Source organism: Antechinus flavipes, chromosome 3 (assembly GCF_016432865.1).
Source record: "Antechinus flavipes isolate AdamAnt ecotype Samford, QLD, Australia chromosome 3, AdamAnt_v2, whole genome shotgun sequence".
NCBI classification, from domain to species: domain Eukaryota; kingdom Metazoa; phylum Chordata; class Mammalia; order Dasyuromorphia; family Dasyuridae; genus Antechinus; species Antechinus flavipes.
In genome coordinates this window covers 177,958,101-177,982,010 of record NC_067400.1, presented here as the reverse complement: position 1 = coordinate 177,982,010, position 23,910 = coordinate 177,958,101, and the positions used below count along the sequence as shown (strand labels likewise).

At 34.8% G+C, this 23,910-nt stretch overlaps 1 protein-coding gene across 2 annotated transcripts in view; it reads left to right on the top strand.

Annotated features, from left to right (window-relative positions):
• The window catches only part of ECRG4 (ECRG4 augurin precursor), a 123,426-nt gene that overhangs the window by 50,919 nt on the left and 48,597 nt on the right, over positions 1 to 23,910 (top strand). The window contains exon 1 of one of the 2 annotated variants that reach the window (XM_051984305.1): positions 21,577 to 21,734. The exons of the other annotated variant lie outside the window; for it this stretch is intronic. The gene's annotated coding sequence lies outside the window, so the exon portion shown is untranslated. Of the gene's footprint in view, positions 1 to 21,576; positions 21,735 to 23,910 lie in introns of those variants that run through there. 2 annotated transcript variants of the gene reach the window in all.

Below are 23,910 nucleotides of genomic sequence, written 5' to 3'. Positions count from 1 at the left end.
TACAGTCATTTTATCTTTTTGGGGGGTTTTTACTTGTAGTTATGACAGAATTATCATTTTGGTGAAGATTTCTTCCAGTATTTACTTCATAGTTTTTCTTTTTTTCTTTTTTTCTTAGCCATTTCTTTAGTTCTCTCTTTTTTAAAGTTTTTTTTTTCTTAATCTTTAGTTACATAGAATAGCCAATTGACTAGAATCCAAACCCTAGTCCTTTAGCATTGTTTAATTAAGTTTGTAGGGCATATATTAAGATGAAAGTAAATTGATGCATATACCAATTCATTGAAAAAAATGTAAATTAAATAATTGAAATTCCATCAGAAAATATTTAAACCAATAGCTCCTTTTCGCTAGTTTTTTTTTTTTTTGAAAAAAGAAAAAGAAACTAAAAACCAGCTAAAGTGTCACTAAACCTTAAGTACAGTATAATATTAGTTTGAGAAATCTTGGATTCTCTCTCTCAAAACGACCTCTCTTCTCCTGTATACACTTTTCACCTATCTCTAATCCTACCTCATGACAAAGGAAAGCTTGATAGATGTTCTGGAACTAGCAATAGCTTTGTCAAAAATGGAAGTATTAAATCAGAAGAAAGAAAAGGCTAGTTTACGGCTCCTAGGGGAAAAAAGAATATTGAGTAGAAAATGTATGTGCCAAATAAGCAGAATTGTCAACAACCTCATTTGGTTTTTATTAATTTTAACATTTGCATGAAAATTGAATCCTGGTTTCCTAGGGGTTCATTGGCTCCTGTTGCTTATTCCTTATTTAAAGTTTTAATCCTCAGCTGGTGACATGATAATGGTTTCTACAGCAGGCAGCTATGATGTCACAGAAAGATAATTATCACTTCAGGTGACAGATAAACACAAGCATAGATGATGATTTAAAAACTAGAAGAGAACTTCCATGTACTCTCTCATATTAGAGATTTGTATTTCATATTAAAAAACAAGTTCATCTCAAAAAAGAGGAGAAAGAAGAACTTACTATAGAAGTGGGATGAAAGTTTGATTTCTGGCTCTCAGAGCAACAATGTCTTAAAAGCACTTCCTTGTCTGGTGTTTAATTGTAATAGAATTCAAATAGAAGAGGTCATCTTCCATGGTGGGCTACTTTTTAAAAGCCCTTCCTCTATACAGTGCTATTATCACTAGTTTTGTTTCCATTTTTTTATGTTTTCAGCAATAAGGTTTAAAGGAATAAATAAAAATCCTATGTTTCAAAAATGACATAAACATAAATTGGATAAATAATATCCTTGCCTCTGAATATTATATTTTGAAAGTCTAGTCAAGCAGCTCCTATACTAAACATTTTCTAAACAGACCATTTTCAGAATCACTGAAGAAAAATTATTTTTACAATATGATTCTGACTCATTTGGGAAATAAATTTACAAGAAAAAATCAGGATGATCCTTTCCCATACATTATGCCATTTAGAAATAATTTTAAGGTAAATAAAGGCAACTAGCAATTAGGGTTGTAATAAACTTCCAAATATCTCCTAAAAATATCTAAATGCAAAGATCTAGCCCTAATCAACTTGACCAAGTTTTCTATGGTATAAGCTCCCTAGAGAGTCAGTACAAGGAAATCACCTCCCAATTTTAGGTCTCTTTGACCTAACTAAACTACAAATTACTCTCACTTGCATTGTCTGACCTCTCGAATGAGAGGCAGTTGCAGTTGTCTGACCTCTCTCCTCTTCCCTCTTGTCTCCAATTTATTTCATTCCCAGTCCACAAGCAACACCTGCATTAGCAAAGGCTGCTTTGCAACTCCTTCAAGTGTTGTGATTCACAGCTGTGGAGGCTCTCAGAGAATTGACCTGCCCCTTCACTTAGGCATGGTCCTTAACAAGAAGAGAATGGAATTTTTTTCTCTTAAACTAAATTTGAAATTCACCTGTACTCTAAACACAGCCCAGTGGCCTTTCCTTCTCCTTCCAGGTTGCCCATCAGTAACTAGAAAAATTTCTAATGGCATGGTAGGACCTATGATGCTCTAATCATAGTACTAGTAGTAATATGCAAGTAAATATTAAACAATGGGCTTTTCATGAGGAAAAAAGTATATAGACATACTTTTTAAAAATAGTATTTTATTTTTCCAAATACATGAAAAGATAATTTTCAACATTCATCTTTGCAAACCTTGTGCTCCAATTTTTTCTCCCTTTTTTCCTTCCTTCCCCTTTCCTAGAAGCAAGCAAATCAATTAGGTTAAGCATATGCAATTCTTCTAAACACATTTTCATATTCATATAGACTCTTTTAAGTTTAATCAAAATTATTAACATTTTCTCCAACACTTTAAGTCTGGATGATCAACAAAACAATAAATTGAGCTCTGATAGTGTAATGTTTGCCTATTTCCAAGGTGTAAGTGTTCATGTTGAAAAATTTAATAATTCCTCATGGGAAAGATTTGAACTGGCTCCAGCACACCCCTGATTATTGGGAAGTGTTCCTTGGGCAAAATGTTTCCATTGGGATTCAATAATTGAGGCCAATTTTCCTACTGATCTCATTGCTAATATAGTTAATATAATTTGGATTCTGTTCATGATAAGATGCAGGATGTGTGAGAATTTTGAAGAAGAAAAAAAGAAAAAAATGTCAACTGTGGTGACAGGACATCTTTGCCGATCTATCTTGCCTCTGGTCAGTCTTAGACGTGATAATTGGACAGTAACCTAGGGAACATTTCATTTCCCTAATCAAATTAGCCAATATTATTTTTTAATCATTTCATTCATTTTTTCCTTTCAATTTTGTTAAAAATTTTCTTTGATTTTTAGAATTTTGGTGGAGTTTTTTTTTAATGGTAAGTTTTCAAGTTTTTTCTTTTGTTGCATGTCTAATTTATTGATTGATACATTCTTTATAACATCTCTCTTTTTTTAAAATAGTTTTTTATTTACAAGTTATATGCATGGGTAATTTTACAACATTACAATTGCCAAACTTTTTGTTCCAATTTTTCCCCTCCTTTCCCCCACCCCCTTCCCTAGATAGCAGGATGACCAATACATAACATCTCTTTTTTTTTCAGTATTGTGTTTGAAGTGATAGACAATAAACAGATTGACAGGGTTTTTTTTATTTACATAACCAATTTATTGATTTACACTTTCTTTATAACATCTTTTCTTTTCAGTAGTTGCAATGATAGACAGATGCACAAACCAACTCTGAAACATATTTTCTGGGACCCTGGAGCCCGTAGTCCTGCTGTCCTGTTGCCTATGCAGCTGCAAATAGAATAACTGAATACCAATGTGTACAATCATTCATCAGTTAATTGGCATGACTAAATGCCAATACTCCTCCACCCTGTGTTGTTATATGGTGGTAGTGGGGGGGTTTCCCTGGAAGGTGTAGTTCTTTTGCATTATTATTTGACTAAGTATAGTAGCTAGAAGAAGTACAAAGGTATAGAAAAAGAGATATGAGTTGTTCGCTTGTTTCAGTTGTGTCCAACCCTTTGCAAGCCCCGTTGAAGTTTCTTGACTAACTTATTGGAATGGTTTGCCATTTCCTTCTCCAGTTCATTTTACAAATGAGGAACCTGAGGCAAATAGCATTAAATGACTTGCCCAGGGTCACTTGGCTAGTAAGATCTGACCAGATTTGAGACCAGATTTGAACTTGGGAAGATGAGTCTTTCATATATTAAGATGAGAGGCAGGTTGGTGATGATGGAAGAAGGGAATGCCCATTTCCAGTTTTTGAAAAATAAACTGAAAATGTGATCCTCTTGGCTGTGGGATAAAATATCTCTTTGACTATTGGAGCCATAGTCTATGTTAGAGATGAAGTCCTCAGCCCCAGCAAATGGCTATTCTTTCTACTTGACTTTTATTCCCTTCCAGATATAGATCTCTCCAAGAAGTCCAGTATAAAAGAATAGTCATCAATCAACAGCTCAACCACAGAAGTCCTAGAGTCTGCCATCTTTGACAGGTATATGTTGACAGTGGCACAAGAGCCTATCCTGGGGTAGCAGCACGGGCATAAGTCTGATCAGGACTTCCTCTGCATTGTCTTCCTTTTGTATTGACTCTATCCCCAAGATCTACATCATCTCTAAAGGCTTTTCCCCATCAATGATGATCTCCACTTGGGCCTTCCCCTATCATTCTTTGTTCCTAGTGGATAGAATTAGGTCTTAGGTTTGTTTCAACCCAGAAAAGGGATTTATCCATACTCTCTCAGTCCTAAATATACCATCATAGTATGGCAAGTCCAGAATGAAGCGGCTTCCAATATTGAAACGGTATAGTGGAAGAAAAATGTATTTCTGATGCTGACTACTTCTGTAGTCTTAGATAAGACACTGAACCTTGCTAATCCTGTTTCCTTAACCATAAAATAAAGGGGTTGGCTGGGTACCTCTGATTCTAGTTCCATGATCCTGTGATCTCTATGTGTGTGTATATATGTATGGATGCCTACCAAGTCTTGATAAAGGAAAGAATGCTGACCCTGGAGTCAGAGAAGCTGAGTTTTAATCTTGCCTCTGATACTTACTTATTACCTATGAAATCTTCAGCAACTCACTTGATCTCCATAAGCTTTATCTGTAAAATGAGGGGATTAAAATAAATGGCCCCTGAAATCCCTATATGAAAACTATGCTCATTAGTGACCCATTGCATAGAGTGCCAGACCTGAAGTCAGGAAACTCCTCTTTCTGAGTTCAAATCTGGCCTGAGACACTTATGAGTTATGTGATCCTAGACCAGTCACTTAACCTTGTTTGCCTCAGTTTCTTTCTTTGTAAAATGATCTGAAGAAAGAAATGATAAACTACTCCAGGATCTTTACCAAGAAAATCTCAAAAAAAGTCAAAAAGAGCAAGACATGATTGCAATGACTCCACAATATCTGGTCTGATTCTAGCTGCCTTTACTAAGATTTCCTAATAAAAGTTCTATGCTGCCATCAAGATTTTCATTTTAAACTCAAAATAGTTTGAAATCCCTGCTCCTGTACTTTTACTCTTATTATTCTGATCTGAAAAATCCTCTCTATTCTCCCTTTTTGTTTTTTGTTTTTTGGTGAGGCAATAGGGACCCAGGGTTGCACAGTTAGTAAGTGTTTAGTGTCTGAGGCTGGATTTGAACTTGAACTCAGGTTCTCCTAACTCCAGGAGCAGTGCGCCCTCTTAATTCTTCTTTACGAAAACAAATATTACCCATCTTTCAAGGCTCAGGTTAAAGCCTACTCCTTTCAAGACTTTTTCCAGCTACTTCCCAACTCATCTTCCCCTACTCTGAAATTCTACTGCATCCTTAGTATTAGCCCTTGATTCTTCACTACTTCCAAAGATCCATAATTGGAGTGGGTATTTTACCCCCTCTGACAGATTAAATTAGTATCAAGTAAAAGCCTTCATGAGTTACTGTAGCCCTGACTTCTTTCCCCAACACTTACAAGGGAATGTCCCCTCCCCCCCCAAAAATGGCCATCTGGTGATGAGAACTTAGCTAGTTTGTTGCTTTGATAGGAGAAACAGAGTCCGGTCACTGGACTTAGACATCATTAAATTCCACTTAAATTCTTACTTAAGCTTAAATTCCACTAGCATCACCTTCAGAAGCCTGGGGTCTGTGTTAATGCATCATATTTTGCTTATCTTAGGTTATTATCTTGGGGGTGGAGTTGGGGGGTTTGATTTTGTCTAGAATTTCATTTTTCTAGGTAACACTACATATGGAAATTCTCTTCACCATGACACTAAAAGGTTAAGTGGCTTGCCTGTGGTTACATTTCTCCTATGTATTGGAGGCAAGACTCCAAACACAGATCTTCCTGATTCTAAGGCATGAGATTCCATCAGATCAGAAGGCAGCGGTATCATGAGACTCAAATGAGATAATGGATGTAAAGCTTTTAGCAAACTTTAAAGCCTCTATAAATACCAGTTATGATTATTATTATTAGACTACCATTACTAGGCCTCCAATCTGATGATGACTTCATTCTTTGAGGCTTCCACTGCACTCCTGCTGGGTTCAAGCAATGTTTATAGAATAATATAGAGATGCATGGGTAAATATTTAAAAACTAGGCTGAGTTCCAATGATCTTGTGATGAAGAGAGCATCTACACCCAGAGAGGACTGTGGGAAATGAATGTGGATCATGACATAACATTCTCACTTTTTTTGTTGTTTGCCTACATTTTGTTTTCTTACTCATTTTCTTTCCTTTTTGATCTGATTTTTTTTTTTTTTTTGTGCAGCAAGAAAATTGTATATTTACACATATTGGATTTAACATGTATAACATATATTGGATTGCTTGCCATCTGGGAGAGGGAGTGGGGGGAAGGAAAGGAAAAGCTAATATACAAGACTATGCAAGAGTCAAAGTTGAAAAATTATCCGTGCATATGTTTTGAAAATAAAAAGCTTTAAACAACAAAAACCAAAAAAAAAAAAAAAAAAAACTAGGCCGGGGGGAAAAGGGAGTAAGTACGATGTATGCACACACTTTGAAATGTAATCTGAATTATTAACACTTAAATTTAGACTAGAGGTATTCAAGCAGATTAAAATTATTTAACACAATAAAATATAAGAGGACAGAAATAATATATTGGTTTTCTGTCCTCAGGGATCCTTGTGCAAGGTTTAGTGGACTATTTCTATTACAATTCAACCCTACTGGTCTAGTCTGATTCCTGATGGCTGCATATTTATTGACTTAGAGAATACAAAATGAACATTATCTATGTTCTGTTGTGATTTAATTTGTTTTGTCAAATATTTCCCAATTACATTTTAATCTGGGCCCATGAGGCCTGTAGGCCATTAATTTAACATCTCTCGAATAGACAATCAACAAAACAATAAACAGAGCAAATCTGTTGTAATTTCTAAGGTGTAAATGCTCACATTAAATTTATTATATCTCAGATGACTTCAACACACCATTCATTATTAATCAACAAACATTTATGAAGCACCTATTTTGTGCAAGCACTATAATAGCTACTGTGTGTACAAAGATAAAAAAGGAAGCAGTTCCTACCCTCAAGATGCTTTTATTCTAGAGGAGAGATAACATGGATATTCATAATGTATAAAAGGTAATTTTGGGGAAAGAGAGTAGGAAGAATACCAGAACAGGAGAGGAAGATGTTGTTTGAGCTGAGTTTTAAAGGAAACAGGAGATTCTAAGAGGTAAAGCCAAGGAAGGAATGCACTTTAGACATGAAAAACAGCTAGCACACGGCACCAAGAAGAGAAATAGATTCACCCTGTGATTTTATTAGTTTGGGGAATTCCCAGATGAGGAAAATCCATTCCTATATCAATACAGGAGGGCACCTTCTCTGAAACTTATAGGTATATAGTAGACTTGCTGATTAACTAATTCTGGTATTGTGCTTTTGAAGAAACTAAATCTAATTACATACATTTATAGGCTTTTTAAACATTTCTTTCTCCTTTGAAGGGGGCACTTTTTAGCCTAATAGAAAAGCAGCTGTTTGACTTTAGGGCATTGACTCTGAAGCTATGGCTCTAATCCATTTAGGTTTGGGAATTATTTGTGGTGGTCAGGCATAAAAAGGACTAATCCAATTATGTTTCCAGATGTGGAGATATATACCTGACCAAATGAATTTGGCCTCAGGTATTAGAGATGGATTTTTCCAAATGAATTAACTCTGAACCCAGATCTTGTTAAGCTGCAGGTTTTGCACTAGGGAGTTACAAGGAAAATACTTATTTCTAAATAGCTTTTATTTTTTTAAGGGCAAAAGCAACCTAATATTCTGATTTTTTAATTTTTAAATGGGACCTCCTTTCCTCCCCTTTCACTTTGGGAGATTTTCCTATCCTAGGTATCTGTGTGAAAACTTAACTTATATATGTCCTTGTTTCAACAATCCATGCAGCTTTTTGCTATATAAGAACCCAAAAACTGTCTTGTCTTATGATCTTTCTTAATTTGATTAGAATTGTCTAGAAAGTTGGCCATGAAGAGAAATGGGAGAGGTGTCCCATATTTTTTTTTTTCTCTCAGGGCCATAACTACATATCATTGGCCTATTTAGAGATGTTCAGGACTCAGATTCTCCTTCCTTTCCCCCAGTAAATTACATTTTTACATGCCTCATAACTCTGTCTTACAAAATTCCTGCATAAAGAATTTTAGTTTAGCCCCTAGGCTGCTAGTGATAGTAAGATTCTTTGTCTATTCAGTTAAGTGAATATAACAAATACTTTATGAATATTAGAATTTGATGTCACAAAATCCAAGAATCTTAGAGCTAAACATTTCTTTGCAGTGACTGCATTTATTTATTTTTAATGTATTTGTATTTTTTAAAACACATGCAAAGAATGGTTTTCAACATTCACCTTTGCAAAACCTCATGTTCTAATTTTTTCTCCCTCCCCTCTCCCCAAGACAGCAAACAATTGATATAGGTTAAACATATACAATTCTTCTAAACGTATTTTCATATTTGTCATGCTGTTTAAGAAAAATCAGATCAAAAAGTAAACAAACAATAACAAAAGAAAAGGGAAATACTCTGCTTTGATTCACATTCAATCTCCATAGTTCAAATTCTGTGGATAGGGATGGCACTTTCTATCCCAAGTCTATTGGAATTGCCTTGAATCACCTCATTGTAGAAAAAAGCCAAGTTTATCACAGTTAATCATTACTTTAAAATAGGGTCAGTGATAACACCTTCTTTATAGTATTGTTGTGTGACTCAAATGAAATAATATTGATAAAAAGCACTTAGCACAATGTAGCACATAGTAAGTGTTATATAAATACTAATTCTCTATCCCCTTAACTTGGGGGGGATTTGGACGATTAAAGAGTGTTTCCTTCCTTTTCCAGATGCATTGTCATGTTGGTTTGATTATAGTTCAGGATTATAAAAGAACAATTAGGAGAAGGAAATGATGTGGACAGCATATGGGCATAAAATGTCCTTGAAGAAGAGGCTATATTGTTTTTCTGATTCTAATTAATTTGTTCTAAATTATTTTACACAAATCTTTTTGTATTTCTCTGAATCACTCATATTCATAATTTCTTATGATAGTATTTCATTATATTATATACTCTAATTATTTTTAGTCATTCCCCAATCAATGGACATCTTTTATTTGATTCTAAAAAATCTTGTTGAATTTGAAAATCTGAAATCTAGGCTTACTTTCAAGATTGATCTTAAAATAAAAGATAGATAGTTGAAAAGCCCAAGTAATTATGCAAGTAGGGCTACTTCTTCTGGATATCTATTTTGGCACTTTCCTATATCATATTGTCTTAGGACCAAAGCTTTTCTTTTAGAAATGGTCTTGGAGTAGAGTCTGATTAGTTGATGTAAAATAGAGATTTGAGTGATATTATATTAATAAAATTATATGTTGTTATATATAATGTTATAGAGGTAGAATTTATAGGAGTTGGAAATTAATTTAATATAGGAGATGAGAAAATGAAAGATTCTAGGATGATTTGGGGATATATGCCTGTACAACTAAGAAGATAGTGGTTTGTTCAATAGGATTAAGGAACTTTATTAGAGAGAGTCATGATGCAAAGGGGGCTAGATTTGGTGACAGAAGACTTGGGTGGGTTTTTGGATCCTGACTTTTCCAATTACTACCATTATGACTTTGGATAAGTAATTCTACTGTTTACTCATTCATAACTATTTACTCAGTTTACTCATTCAAAAAATGAAATGACTAGACCACATGGCTTCTAAAGTTTGTTCCAAATGTGATATCATTTTTTTTTGGCAAGGCAATTGGAATCAAGTGACTTGCACAGGGTCACAAAGCTTCTAAGTATTAAGTATCTGAGGCTGGATTTGAACTCAGGTCTTCCTGACTTAAGGGTCAATGCTCTATCTGCTGTACCCCCAACTGTGTTATCATTATAATTATATTTTGGGTATATTGTTATTATGTGTGTGTGTGTATATATATATATATATATATATATATATGTATCTTTCTCTATCATTCTGGATAAATCATAATACTGCCTCTATGTAGACAGATATATAGATAGATATAAATATATATGTTTGATAGATACACATACATATGTTAAATAGGCATGAATATATGTATATTTGTCTATTTATATAGCTCTCTATACACACATATATATATATATTATGTGTATACATATCTATCTATATCTATATATGTACATACACATAATACCCTCAATCTGGATAATCTATATACATATATATATATATATATATAGAGAGAGAGAGAGAGAGAGAGAGAGAGACAGACAGACAGACAGACAGACAGACAAACATATGTTAGATAGGTATGAATATGTATGTATTCAGACAGACATGTCATATAATGAATACCTCTATCAAACATATTGATCTGTCTTTCCATCCATCTATATGCATGTCTCTCTCTCTTGCTATCCTTAATCTGTATAAACTATAGATATATAGATTTTAAGTGTATTCTTACTTATCTGACATGCACATCTATTTTATCTATGAACTCATACATGAGTTCATCTATAAATGAGCATACTAACTACCTTGACTTGCTAGAGTTCCCCAATTATCCAGGCAATCGAGAAGAGCTTTATGAGCACTGACTATATTAACTAAGAAGCAGAATGGCTTAACAAACCAGCAGTCCTTTGCAATGACTAAGAGTAAACCCAGCTGGACATGTAGAAAATCAGCAACTCTGGAGCCAATTAAGACCATGCCAGCTTTAAAACAGATTTTGAGTCAACTGGTGGTTCATGGACTTTCAAGAGACATCTCTATTTTCAAATACTTTACTAACTATAGGTTATGAGACTATGACTATAACTTCTTTTATGGTTTCTGGAGACAACCTGATTTCCAGAGACTCCCCTAACTTTGATTATGGAGTTTTGGGAATTATCCTGTTTTTTGAGATACCTGCTTATCAAGCTTTGAATTATGGACTAGTTATCATCAAAGATGGTTTCTGATCCATCAGATCAAAGATCATAACTTTGATACTTGGAATTCCTCACTCCTCCCTTTCCATTGGTGATGGGGCTCACTGACTCATTTCTTTTTCAATTTGCCTTTTCCCCTAATTCCTTGCCTTCTTTTCTTCAAAAGATATATAAACTCTTCCCATCTATTACTTGGCATCCTATCTTGCATATGCTGGATAGTACTTATTCATGTGTTTTTTTTTTCTTCCTTCCCTGCCAAATAAAAACCTTTAATTTCACAAGAATCATCTTCTCTGATTTTCTTCCCTGTAGGGAAAAGGGAGATTTCTAAAATTGGCTTTTACATTCTCTGAGCGTCTTCCTCTTTGAGAGAAAGAGAGATCTAAATTTCTTCAAGGTAGGATTTGCTTAGTTTACTCTATCTATCTATCTATCTATCTATCTATCTATCTATCTATCTATCTATCTCTCTATCTGTCTGTCTGTTTGTCTGTGTCTGTCTATATGCCTATTGGATAGCTACATCAAGAATATAAAAGAGAATTCTTGGTCATATATGGGATGACATAGATTGCCTCTGAGATTTTCAGACACTGGAATTCTAGGATTCTAAATCCACAAGCAAAATATTTTCAAGGATGCAAAACTGCTCACCAGGATTCCTGCCATCTTCTCTGTAGAACAAGGTAAGTGTGCTTTTGATTGTTAAATGACCTAGAGTACTTGAAATGAGCCTAAACAAATCCATCAGTTTTTGCTGTTTCCCAAGGTAAGCCAATTATCTCTTTTTTTAACTTGATACTGAGATTCTGAGAAGCTACTAGTGAGATCCTTTTTTTTTTTTTTTTTTTTTTTTGGATGTAAGTGAGTTGTTTCAAGTTAGCCATTTGTGGTCCTACATTATAGCTTACTGAAAATTAAAGGTGTAAACTGAGATTTTAACAACAGGAGTGTCTGAGAAGAGAAGGAATGCTGGCAAGCTCATGGAGTTAACAAATGTTTACAGTACTTGATAGAGCTTGCTAGCATTAAGACAAGGGCAATAAAATGTGAATTAGATGAAGATGAATGTGCAATGGAGGCAGGAAGGAATCCTCAAGCAGATGTATGTGGAAATTAATGGCCTGGCAATAACAAATTTGGATGTACCACCCACTAAACACACCAGGCAGGAAATGTGTCTCCTGACAACTGGTTTTTACTATGGAAGGAATCTTGTGTGAACTAGAAAGAAATCTGTAGAGATAAAATAGCTTACAGATATTGGAGAGGGAAAGATCTCCTGAGGTCTGTCTCAGTAATGCAATTGAATCTGCTGAAGGGTTTTCTTTTATACACCTGGATCTATTCCCTTTTCCCTACCCCATCCTCTTTCTTGGTGTCTTCTTCCCCATCCCCCACCAATCCTCTCTTTAACAAAGAGCTTCAGAAAATCTCTTTCCTGACATTGTCAATATAAATCTGGAAGCTTAGAGCAGGGGCAGGGAAGAGGAAAGGAAAGATATAGTGCTAAGTACTTTTATTCAAATATTATTTTATTTAACAATATTTGGATAATGTAGAAAAGGAGTCAGATAGGATAAATTAGATGAAACAAAATAAGCACTGCTTGCATTAACAAAAGGCTTCAGAAATCCATCTCCTAACACTCAGTGGGATTTTGAAAACTGAGAGCAGAAGTTGTATTGGGGTTTTTTAGAGATCCTATATTAACACAAAAGAGTGGTTTTATTGATGAATGGTTCCATGCTAAGATAAGGAGTAAGAAATTTCATGGTAGTAGTATTTTTCAGAAATCCTCAAATTAGATCATCTAGATGGCTTCCTATCCCACCTATCCCTTGGGCTAATCAGGGGGTATCATGTGCTTTCAGTTCATCTTCTGATATATATATACAATAAATAACTCAATGTCAGTTAAAAAGCAGTTAATAAACACTTACTATGTGCAGTAGTGGGTAGACAAAGAAAGACAAAAACATGGTCCTACCTCCAAGACATAAAAAAGTGGAATTCAAAGATAGTTTTGGAGAGAAAGCACTAGTAGTAAAGGAAGGAATAAGGAAAAGGGACAGGAAAAACCTCTAACATTTGAACTGAGTCTTGAAGGAAGCTTCATGGTAGAAATATGCCTTAGTTGAAAATTTCACCCCAAATGTTTTGAGACAATGTATTATATGTTGTTAGAAAGCAATGTGCAAATCTATGCAAGAAGATATATGATTCTGCACATAAACTTATGGCAAAGATAATGAATTCATATTTCTAGATATGATCATTAGGGTAATCTTTATTATTTATGTACACTGGTGATTGGGTCACCTTAGTTCTTCAGTTTTCCATTCTAAAACATGTCCATGTTTTGTAGTCAGACTGAGTAAAGCTTAATGTTAAGTTGAATTTCCCTGTGGGTAAATAAGCCTTTTTGTATCATGGCTCAAGAATGATGACATTTCCACCATCCTTCTTACAAATATGTGCCGATAGAGAGTGTATGGAATCCCCGTCTGCTCCCTTGTACCTCCTGATTAGGTAAGAATCATCCCAGAGAGCTATACCTAGCTCTTGTCTCCAAACAGGAGAAATTCAGAAAGACTTATCAAGTAGAAGTCCTCAAGAATAAATCAAGGACAAAGCTGAGAACAAATAAGTAAAGGTGCTACATTTGGCGTCAGAACACTTACTATCAGCAGGATAGGAAAGGGCAATCCCTCCATCTTCTACCCACAATTTAGTGTGCTGTGCTCTCAAATCTATTAAGATGCCAGGCCTTCTAGAATTTTTAGCCTTGGTCTTAGATTTAAAATGTTGAATCCATAAAAACTACATAGGTTTATTCTAGAGAGAGGGGGAGATATTTAATAGAAACTATGAGAACATTGATTTAATAATAAAATCTAGTGGAAGTTAAATAACTGGATTATTGCTGATGAGGGAGAATCAACAGCTTGGCACCATGTAAATTTATTAATAATTATTTCTGTGTAATTATATAATAAAATATAATTCTTAACAATAATCCTGTCACTAAGAAATGGAAAAGTATTCATATATATATATATGTATGTATTGTGCATAAACACACACATTGTACACCAGAAAATGGGGATGTTTCTGGCATTAATATGAGATGAAGTATTTACTGATCTGGGAATTATTGCCAAAGCTTCAGGAAAATATTTTATTGTTGATTCCAAGCCCCAAAGAAAATCATTGACAAAAATGGTAAATAAAGGGAACAAGAGCAACAGGAATGTGTTCTTTCTCATAATTTTCTCATATATTATGTTTTCTCAAAGATGAAATACAGTTGTGTAAACAGATCTGTGCTTGGAATGTAAGGAGGGAGGTAGATGAGCCAATTGAAGCTGAGGCTTTTGGAAAACAGGAAAAATCTGCCTAAAATAGAATAGCTTATGTCTTCATTATAGGACTGATTGAAAACACATCAGGCTGAGTATTAACTTAAAGGCATACAAAAATGTAAAAATATGAGGAATTTGTGTCAGAGTTATTGTTTTGGGTTCTTTTTTTTTAAACCTCACCTGTGATATTATTTAACCTTGCATCAGTAGGAGTTGACCCTTTCTTCATGATCTTAATGGAACTGAGGTCCACAGAGGACATATGACTTATCTGTCATACTCCCCCCTTTTCCTCTGGTGAATGTGCAACAAAGCTTGAGCTAAGACCCACATCTGCCAATTCATGATCTATTATTCATTTCCCAAGAGAGCATGCCTTATGCACAATTCATTTCCAATTTTCATCTTTACATGTATTGTAATTGTAAAAGAAAATGTTGGGGGAGGGATGTTTTTGTTTTGTTTTAGAAATCTTTAAACCTGCTACCTCCACCACACACACTAGTGTCCCTTTCTTGAATGTCAGTGTCACATCTACTTTTCTGCCTGAATTATAACTGACATTGTGTCCTATTTTATTTCCTAGATTCCCTTTGTTGGTATTGAGATGCTATTTATGCTCCTTCACACCTAAGGTTCTACTCCGACTTGGGGCTTCCTATGTACCCTATAGAACCTGGCTCTTAGAGGAGTCTAGGTTAGTTTTTTTGGTGCTACTTCCTCTGGGTGGCCATTGGCCAGCTTTAGTAAAGGTAAAATACCCAGTTCTTCACATTAATATTGCTTTTTGTTCATCTCGGGAGGTGATAAGAATTACAGAAAACCTATAATACTTATTGCCAATATGAAGCAGACAAAATTTGTCCACTGTGTGATCTCTTCATTCCTTTGTCTTGCATATAACTCATTTTCTTCTCCTTCTCCTTCTTCAGCTTCAGGGTTTTCCCAGTTTGATGCTGAGGAAAATAGATCTGATAAATCATTAACAGAAGCAATTTAGGAGGTCTGCAAGATGGCAGAGTGGTTTTTCCTGAAACTCCTTTAACCCAAAAATTTCAGAAAAAAGAAATTGTCTGACATAGAGAAGTAAGTTGAATCCCTGGGATAAACATTCATAAACATTACACAAAATTTTGGAAAAAGTGGAAAGAATTCTGGATTTGGAGCCAGAGGACTTAAATTCTAATTCCAGCTCTATCAGAGCTGTTATTGGTATGAACTTGGGCAAATCTCTGGGCCCCAGTTTCCTCATCTGTAAAATTAGGATGTGGATTAAATAAAATAATTTCAAAGATCTCCTTTCAGCTCTTTGTCTAGGCACCATGATTATAGCATAATATTAGAGAATTCCTTCTTAAAACCTTCACAGCCTTACCCATTCTGTGTGAATTCAAGCAACTTCACAAATTTCTATTTCAGATCCATCATTGGAAGACGCTCCCCAGTGACAACCGCAGGGACTTTACTTGACCAGTATACTCTTCCTCACCGCACAAGATTTGGTGACCATATTCTTTCTTAGAAAAAGAAAGGAAAAGGAAGAAAGGAAGGGGTGGAAAATACAAGCAAGGCAGAGTACATTCTAAACCACAGTGCAAAGTCAAAGAGAGGGGAAAGAAACTTTCAGGCCTGGTGGAACTCAAGCCAAATAGGGAGCTGAGGATGTGCAGCCCTAGGCTCATGTTCAAAAGTGGAAGGAAAATGGATCAAAGACCAAGAAGGAAGATTAGATACAAGCATGTGTTTTTTATCTTTCTTTGTATATCCAGAACTTAGTATAGTACCTGGCATACAGTAGGTACTTACTGAGTCTTCTTTATTGACTGATTGTAAAGAAAAGGAAGAAGGAATATGAACCTGAGTTCCTTAAACAATTAGAATTCTATATAAAGAAATCATGAAACAAGAAGAAGAAACTTGAGGATGGTTCAAAAAAGAAAGAATATTTTTTAAAGAAGGCATTAGAAATGAAAATTTATATCATAAACAGCAGGATATAGAATTTAGAAGATACTCTACAACCTAACTTCTGAAATTAAATGTGGAGGTTGTGAAATTATTATTTATTATCAGTAAATGTTTGATTTGTATACCTATTTTATATACTTATATACTCAGGGTCACATAAAAATTTCTCAGATAAGACAGGGAAAACAAGAAAGAAAAGTTTAAGAATGCTGCTCTAGAAAGAACCCTCAAGAAGAATAAAGAAACAGGTAATGAATTGAAGAATAAAATTCAGAATTTACCTGAAAGAAATTAAAGTAGAAGGACGAAACAAATGAAAACATCTAGGGAAAGGGTATTACAATGGAATATTGCTTAAAGTACAATGTAAGAGAATAGTAAGGAATAGAGATTTTGACCCAGATACTTAGTTGGTCATAGAAAGACAAGGAGCATAAAAGGAATCTTGTATCCAACATTTGCTGCTGGATTCTTGGAGATGATAGTCTCATTCAGCCCTGGGACCATTTGATCCCAGTAAATCTCTCCTTTTAAATAAATTATTAAATTGTTCTCTAATCTCTAAAAAAAGGGATAGAATAGGTAAACAATGTTGTAAATATAAATTTACATTTATAAATATATAAAATAGCCAGTTGAAAATATCCCTTAGCAGAAAAGGAAACATTTTAAACAATTAACTTTCCACAAAATAAAATTGGATAATAATAACAATAATAAATGCAATAAGTCTTAAAGGAATTATCATTGGGGAAGACAAGCAGTCCAGTTGGATTTGGAAAAGCAGCATAGTGTAGTAGAAAAAAAAAGTGAGCCTTAGGAAGGCCTTGGTTTAAGTCTGAGCAGACATTTATTGGCTGTATGATCCTAGGCAAGTCATGTAACCTATTAATGTTTTAGACAACTTACTAAACCTGAAATTTGTAAAGATATTGTCAGCCTGCCATTGATAGAGAATGTTTCCTTATCTGGGAATTCCCTATGCCAACAAATAAAGGTTTAATTTTTATTTTATTCAGATGGATTTACAAAGGAATTCTTCTAGGCGTTTAAAGATTAATTACCTCTGCTACATAGATTATTCCCAGTCATTAAGAGAATGGAAAAAAGCCCATTCAACCATTTTTAAAAATGACAAATAGCAAATATGATTCTAAAACCCAGGCCAGATAAAAATAAAGAAAAAAGCAAACCACAAATTAATATCACTAATGAACATTGACATAAATATTTAAATAAAATCCTAGCAAGACTACAGCAGTATATGCAAAAAATTATTTACTCTGATCCAGACATTTTTATTTTAGCAATGCAAAAATGGTTCAACATTAGGAAAATAATATAAAAGCACTCCAAATCACATGATTATATCACTTGTTTCAGATGTGTTCAATTCTTTATAATCTCCCTTAAGGGTTTTCTCAGCAAAAATGCTGAAGTGGTTTGCCATTTCCTTCTCCAATTTATTTTACAGATGAGGAAACTGAGGCAAACAGGGGTAAGTAAGTGACTTGTCCATGGTCACACAGCTAGTAATGTCTGGGACTGGATCTTCCTCACAACATGTCTGGTGCTCTATTTACTGTACCACTTAGCTGCCCTATCGCATAGTAGGCATTTATTAAATGCTTATTCCTTTCCTTTTGTGGGGCAATCATATTAGGAGACTGGAGAATGCTGCCAAACTAACAAAAAAAAAACTGATTAGGAATAATCAGACTGGTGGGAGGAGAATCAAGAGGGAGTAATGTCACAGAAGCCCAGTTTAGAGAAAGTAGACTTTGTAGTGGAGGATGTTAACAAACTCAAAAGCTGCAAAATATCAAGGCATCTAAGAATGCGAAAAAAAAAGCCTTGGATTTAGCTGTTAAGAGATACCTGGCAATATTTAAAAAAGCAATTTCAACTCAGAGGTAGAATCAGTAAGCAATAAGGAAGAAGCAGAAACTGTAGATTATTCTTTTATGGGGTCATCTATACTCATAACTACTGCACAGGGTTATGAAGAAATCTAAAGGACATAGCACAAATCTTTCCCCATGCATGAATGTTATCTGTGGGATATAAATCTTATATAGGGCAGGGAAGGCTTAGAATTATTCTATTATTTAATTTTTCTCGATTATTTACTTAACTATTTGTTGTTATTCAGTCACATATGATTCTTTAGGATGCTATTTGGAATTTACTTGGCATTTCTACATCTCATTTTAAAGATGAGGAAACTAAAACAAACAGGGTTGAATGACTTGCTCAGAGTCACTTGACTAGCAAGTTTCTGAGGCCAAATTTGAATTCAGGAAAATAAGTCTTCCTTACTCCACCCAGTATTCTACCTGTCATTTGCTTTGCTATTCTGTTTAACAAAACAAAATCATAATATCATATGAATATGAGATGTTATTAATAATGTTGATCATGTACCTACATATATTCTATTTTCAAATAGTAGTTTATAGCAATTTAAATATAGTAAATTTCATGCTAAAATTTAATAAAATTTTATAGAAAAAATTATTTATTGTAAATTTAAATAGTTAAATATGAATATTTACATAGTGCTTTAAGACTACATAAGTCTTCAGTGGGATGAATACAGAGAGGACAGGCGAGACTTACATGAACTGATGCTAAGTGAAATGAGCAGAACCAGGAGATCATTATATACCTCAACAATGATACTGTTTGAGGATGTATTCTGATGGAAGTGGATCTCTTCGATAAAGAGAGCTAATTCAGTTTCAATTGATCAAAGATGGACAGAAGCAGCTACACCCAGAGAAAGAACACTGGGAAATGAATATAAACTGCTTGCATTTTTGTTTTTCTTCCCGGGTTATTTCTACCTTCTGAATTCAATTCTCCCTGTGCAACAAGAAAACTGTTCGGTTCTGCACACATATATTGTATCTAGGATATACTGTAACCTATTCAACATGTAAAGGACTGCTTGCCATCAGGAGGAGGGGGTGGAGGGAGGGAGGGGAAAAGTCAGAACAGAAGTGAGTGCAAGGGATAATGTTGTTTAAAAAATTACCCAGGCATGGGCTCTGTCAATAAAAAGTTATAATTAAAAAAAAAAGGACACACACACAAAAAAAGGATTAATGATGAAAAATTACCCATGCGTATGTTCTGTCAATAAAAAGCTATCATAAAAAATGAATTTAAAAAAAGAAAAAAAAACAACATAGGTCTTTAAGTTTCCTAAAATGCTTTATATGTAATTTTTATATCATTACAATCCTCATAATAACTCTGTGAAGTAAATATTATTATAATCTTCATTTTATAGATTAAAAAAACAAAAGCTGAATACATTTAGGTGACTTACCCAGGGATGCATAACTAGAAAGTATGTAAAATAGGATTTGAACCCTGTTGTCTTTGGCTATGTGTCCAACAATATATTCACCAAGTCACACTCAAAAGTCAGCTACTACTACTATGCTCAGGGTTGTAGGATAACAGTAAAATATGGGATTTCTGGGAATGTTATTCACAAGCTTCTCTTGATGTGCTTATTCATTATCAATTAGTCAGATTTAAATTATGATTTAGAAAAAGTATTTACTAATATGGTAGAGGGAGAACATTTGGTATAAAACATCTCTTTATAAGTCTGAGGTACACACTCCCCTTGCACGCACAAGATTACTGAGGAGAATGGACTCAAATTAAATATAAAGTTGATTCACTATGTGTTGTTGTTAACTCATTTTGCAGTCATGTCCAACTCTTTATGATCGCATTGAGGTTTTCCTAGCAGAGATACTGCAGTAATTTGCTATTTCCTTCTCTAGCTCATTCACAAATGAGGAAACTGAGTAAAGTAACACATAGAGTCACACAGCTAGTATCTGAGGCCAGATTTGAACTTAGGAGGATGAACCTTCCTGACTTCAGACCCAGCACTGTGCCATTTAATGATTCCCTGATTGGTACAAGGATTGGGCCAATATCTGTTACCAGACCAAGCTGCTCAGCTAACAACTTCTCCAAACCTTACACTGCTTACAAGTTCTTTGCCTGAATACATCATGGTTGGCTTCTACATGTTCATCTCTTAACTTCTGTGGCTAGTGCTCTTGACTCTGGTGGCCTGTGCTAGTCATCAGTAGAACCCCTGAGGTGACCTCTGACTCTCCTAAACTTATTAATGAACACATCCCATTCAGAATACTTGTTTATCTGATGTTAAGAAAGAAAATAAGGAAAATATAAATACAAATAGACAAAAGCAGCCATGTACTTAAAGTTACCAATCAGATGGGAGACTGCTCAAGACTGAGCAATAAAAGAGTCCCGTCTTTTGTTTCTACTTTCTTTTCTGGTACCTGAGTCATAAGTTCTTTCACTTCATTAATCAATCACAAGACTTTACATCATCTCACACACTCCCAAGGCCAGAGTCATTCATAATTAGACACTAGCTCCCCAAAATGTTCATGTGATTGGAATGGAATAAATGTGGAAACATCTATACAAGCTTCAAGGACTGGTTCTCATAATCCAGTATAATGATACAGTGACCTACAGAATTCCTTTGACATTAAAAAAAAAAAAGGTGGGAGTAGAGGGAAGGGAATCTAGTAATGGCCTGACTTTTCTTTATTCTTTTCAAAGAACTGGGCTGGAAATATAGAAATCTAATACAATTCTTTCTTTTTTTAAAAATAGGGAAATAGGGACTAAAATAACCAAAGTCATGCAGCTCAGGACTGGAAAAGCTGAGGTAAAATCCAGATCACTACTTTCATAACATAGCAATATTTTTAAAAAGAAGCCAAATATAGTGGTCCTTCCCCCACATATACACACTCACTCAGGACACCATACCACATTGTAACAAGATGGAAGAAATAAGTGAAGGAGCTAGTCATTCAGTAGAGAAACTGATCATCAAAATCAAGTCTCTTTGCTATGCGCCTTAACAAAACACTATGGTCAGATTTATCTCTGAGAGAATATTTATTTCCTTCTTGACACCTGCAAGAAATTATTTAAAATGCCTCCGTCTCTGAACTGTTCATCACTCCATCTGCATCAAAAATTAAATCATCTTTATACAAAGCTGCAAGGACATCTGTTTGCAATCATCCTCCCCGAGGAAGCAGCGTTTCTGGAAAAGTAGAAACCCGATTCTCCCCTTTCTGTGTTCATAGGCTGCTTTTGGAGAAATTTCCAGCAGAGGATCTGGGAAGGCTGAAGGAAGTCAGATAAGAGTGCCTTTCATATGACTTCACCACCGGGGCCTGGCTGGCTCGGGAGGCTGAAAATGCTTTTCCTCCACCAGTTAGTCATTGCTTGTCCTACTTTTCTGAAGTCAAGGAGTACTCACATAAAGAGCAACTTGTTCAGTGACAGAAAAGGTCATTTCTACTGGCCAAGCACTTGGAAAGGAGACAGGAAGCGTATTATTTTTGAAAGGTAAAGTGATAAAATATTTGCTTACCAAAGGGACAGGCAGCAATGTCTTAAACCCACCTTGGGGTCTGCTCTATCCTGCAGGGTGGGAAATGACTCCATCATCTTGCTATTACTCTGATGGAAATAGCAGGCAGTTAGGAACTGAAATAGCTTTTGCTTTAATGACCCAGGGGCTCAAACTATGCAGATGAGTGACTGTATACACTGATGGCAGACAGTAACCTCTTCTACCTCTCTTAGAACTGGAAAATTCAGAAATTTCTCAGGAGTTAGGAAAGGTGGAAAATGGCTTTCTCCAAGATGCAAACCCAGGTTGTAATGCATTTTGAGATGATTGTGTTGTGAAATTGCTCCTCCTTCTAATTTTGCTTCCCATTTTTATATATGCAGCAAGAGGATAGCAATTAAAAACCTCTGCTGAAATGTAAATGGGAAACTTTCCACAGTCAAAGTTTATATTGTGGCATCGTTAGTATGTAAATAACACATGTTACTTTATAGAATGTGCCATAATTGGCTCTATTTGAAAGGATGCCTTTATGTAAGAGAATATTATCATTGGAAATGCGATATAAGAGGTGCCGTCAAGCATACAGTATATTTTAGGGAAGAACTACTAATGTTTTATTCGGGAGAGCAAGATGCATAACTTTCTAATTTTTTGTGACTAAGACTTAATTAAAGGCAGAAATACTACATAATTAAGAGCAAAATGTTTATTTTTGCTGGTAAAAGCTTTGATCAAACAAATGAAGTATTTTATTAAGTATGATATTAATCCAAGCATGCTGCTTTAGAGTCAGGATTAAATCTTTCCTCTAATAATTGTAACTCTAGTCATTTACCCTCACCATATGCTAGGCAACTATCAAAGCCTGTAAGTAATAATGTTGATTTGTATCAATAGAGGGAGTTTCCACACTGGGAGTTCCTCAGATGACTGAAATCAAGGATTTTAACGCTTTAAAAAGGATGCTTTTAAAAAAAAATTTCAAGCCAGTTTTGTAATTAAGAACAAAACCTTTAACTGCTCGCACAGCTGGATCTCTCCCACAGAGACCACAACTGTAGTAAAATGAATTAAATCCACTCTGTTTTTTTCCCCTGCTTGTTTGACTTAACGTTGGCATTTGCTCTGAGAAACTATGCAAGGCTAACCACAATTATGTTCTACCCACAGAGGCAACAAAGCTTTGGTTTTAGGGAGAATTACTCTGTCAACATATACTGCTTCCAGCAGACTTTTGTCTGTTTCACTGCTCCTTGAATGGGGCTCAGTTGACTTTCAAGTGGGAAAAATAATCATAGAATTATAGAATTTTAGCATAATTTATGTAGTCTGACAGAAGCACCATTGTTGGAGATTGGAATTTTCTGACTACGGAAAAAAAAAAAAAAGGAAAAAAAATTGAAGTCAATGGCCTGATATTATTATACTGGCTCTGGAATCTTTGTGCTTAATTCTTTTTTCATCAAAACCAAGGGAAATTTAAAAGGAAAGGAAAAAACTAAATAAACCAGGTGATCTGATTCAGTTATAGTTGGTTCCCTGAAAGTCATGGAATCAAAGAGATGGGAGGAGATGAGATTAGGAGGGGGAGGAAGTTATTTAGTCATTTCTTTGCCTTCAAGAAAGGTCACATAGAGAGCATATTCCTGAAATGGGAAATCTTTTTTCTCCAGAGCCAGAAATTCTAAAACTTCCCCTGGTTACCTACTTCAACTTTTAATGATAGTCATGCAGGCGAAAAGCCAGCTTATATAAAAGAAATGTAATCAAAATGAGCCTCAATTATAAGTCCAGAATTGCCTTATTTATCTGACATCATCGGGGAAAATATTCTTTATATGTGAATTTTCCTGACAAATGAAACTAGGCTTCATTTTTTCTTTTGGTCTGGGGAGGAAATTTTCTTTAAAAAATATGTACATCATTTCTTCACTTAAGAAAAATATAGTGAAGCTAATTTAATTGTATCTTGTTGACTGGGACAATCATTATGAATAAAAAAAGCCGTGGCTATAGAGTTGCTTGTACCTGATGGAGGACATCTGGTATGCAGATTTCAATTTTTCTATGACTTAGAGGAAGTTCTAGGAAAGGACATTCCATAGATAGAAATAAGTGATTTTCCTAATATCAAAAGGCTAACAAGTGCTAGGGACTGGATTTGGA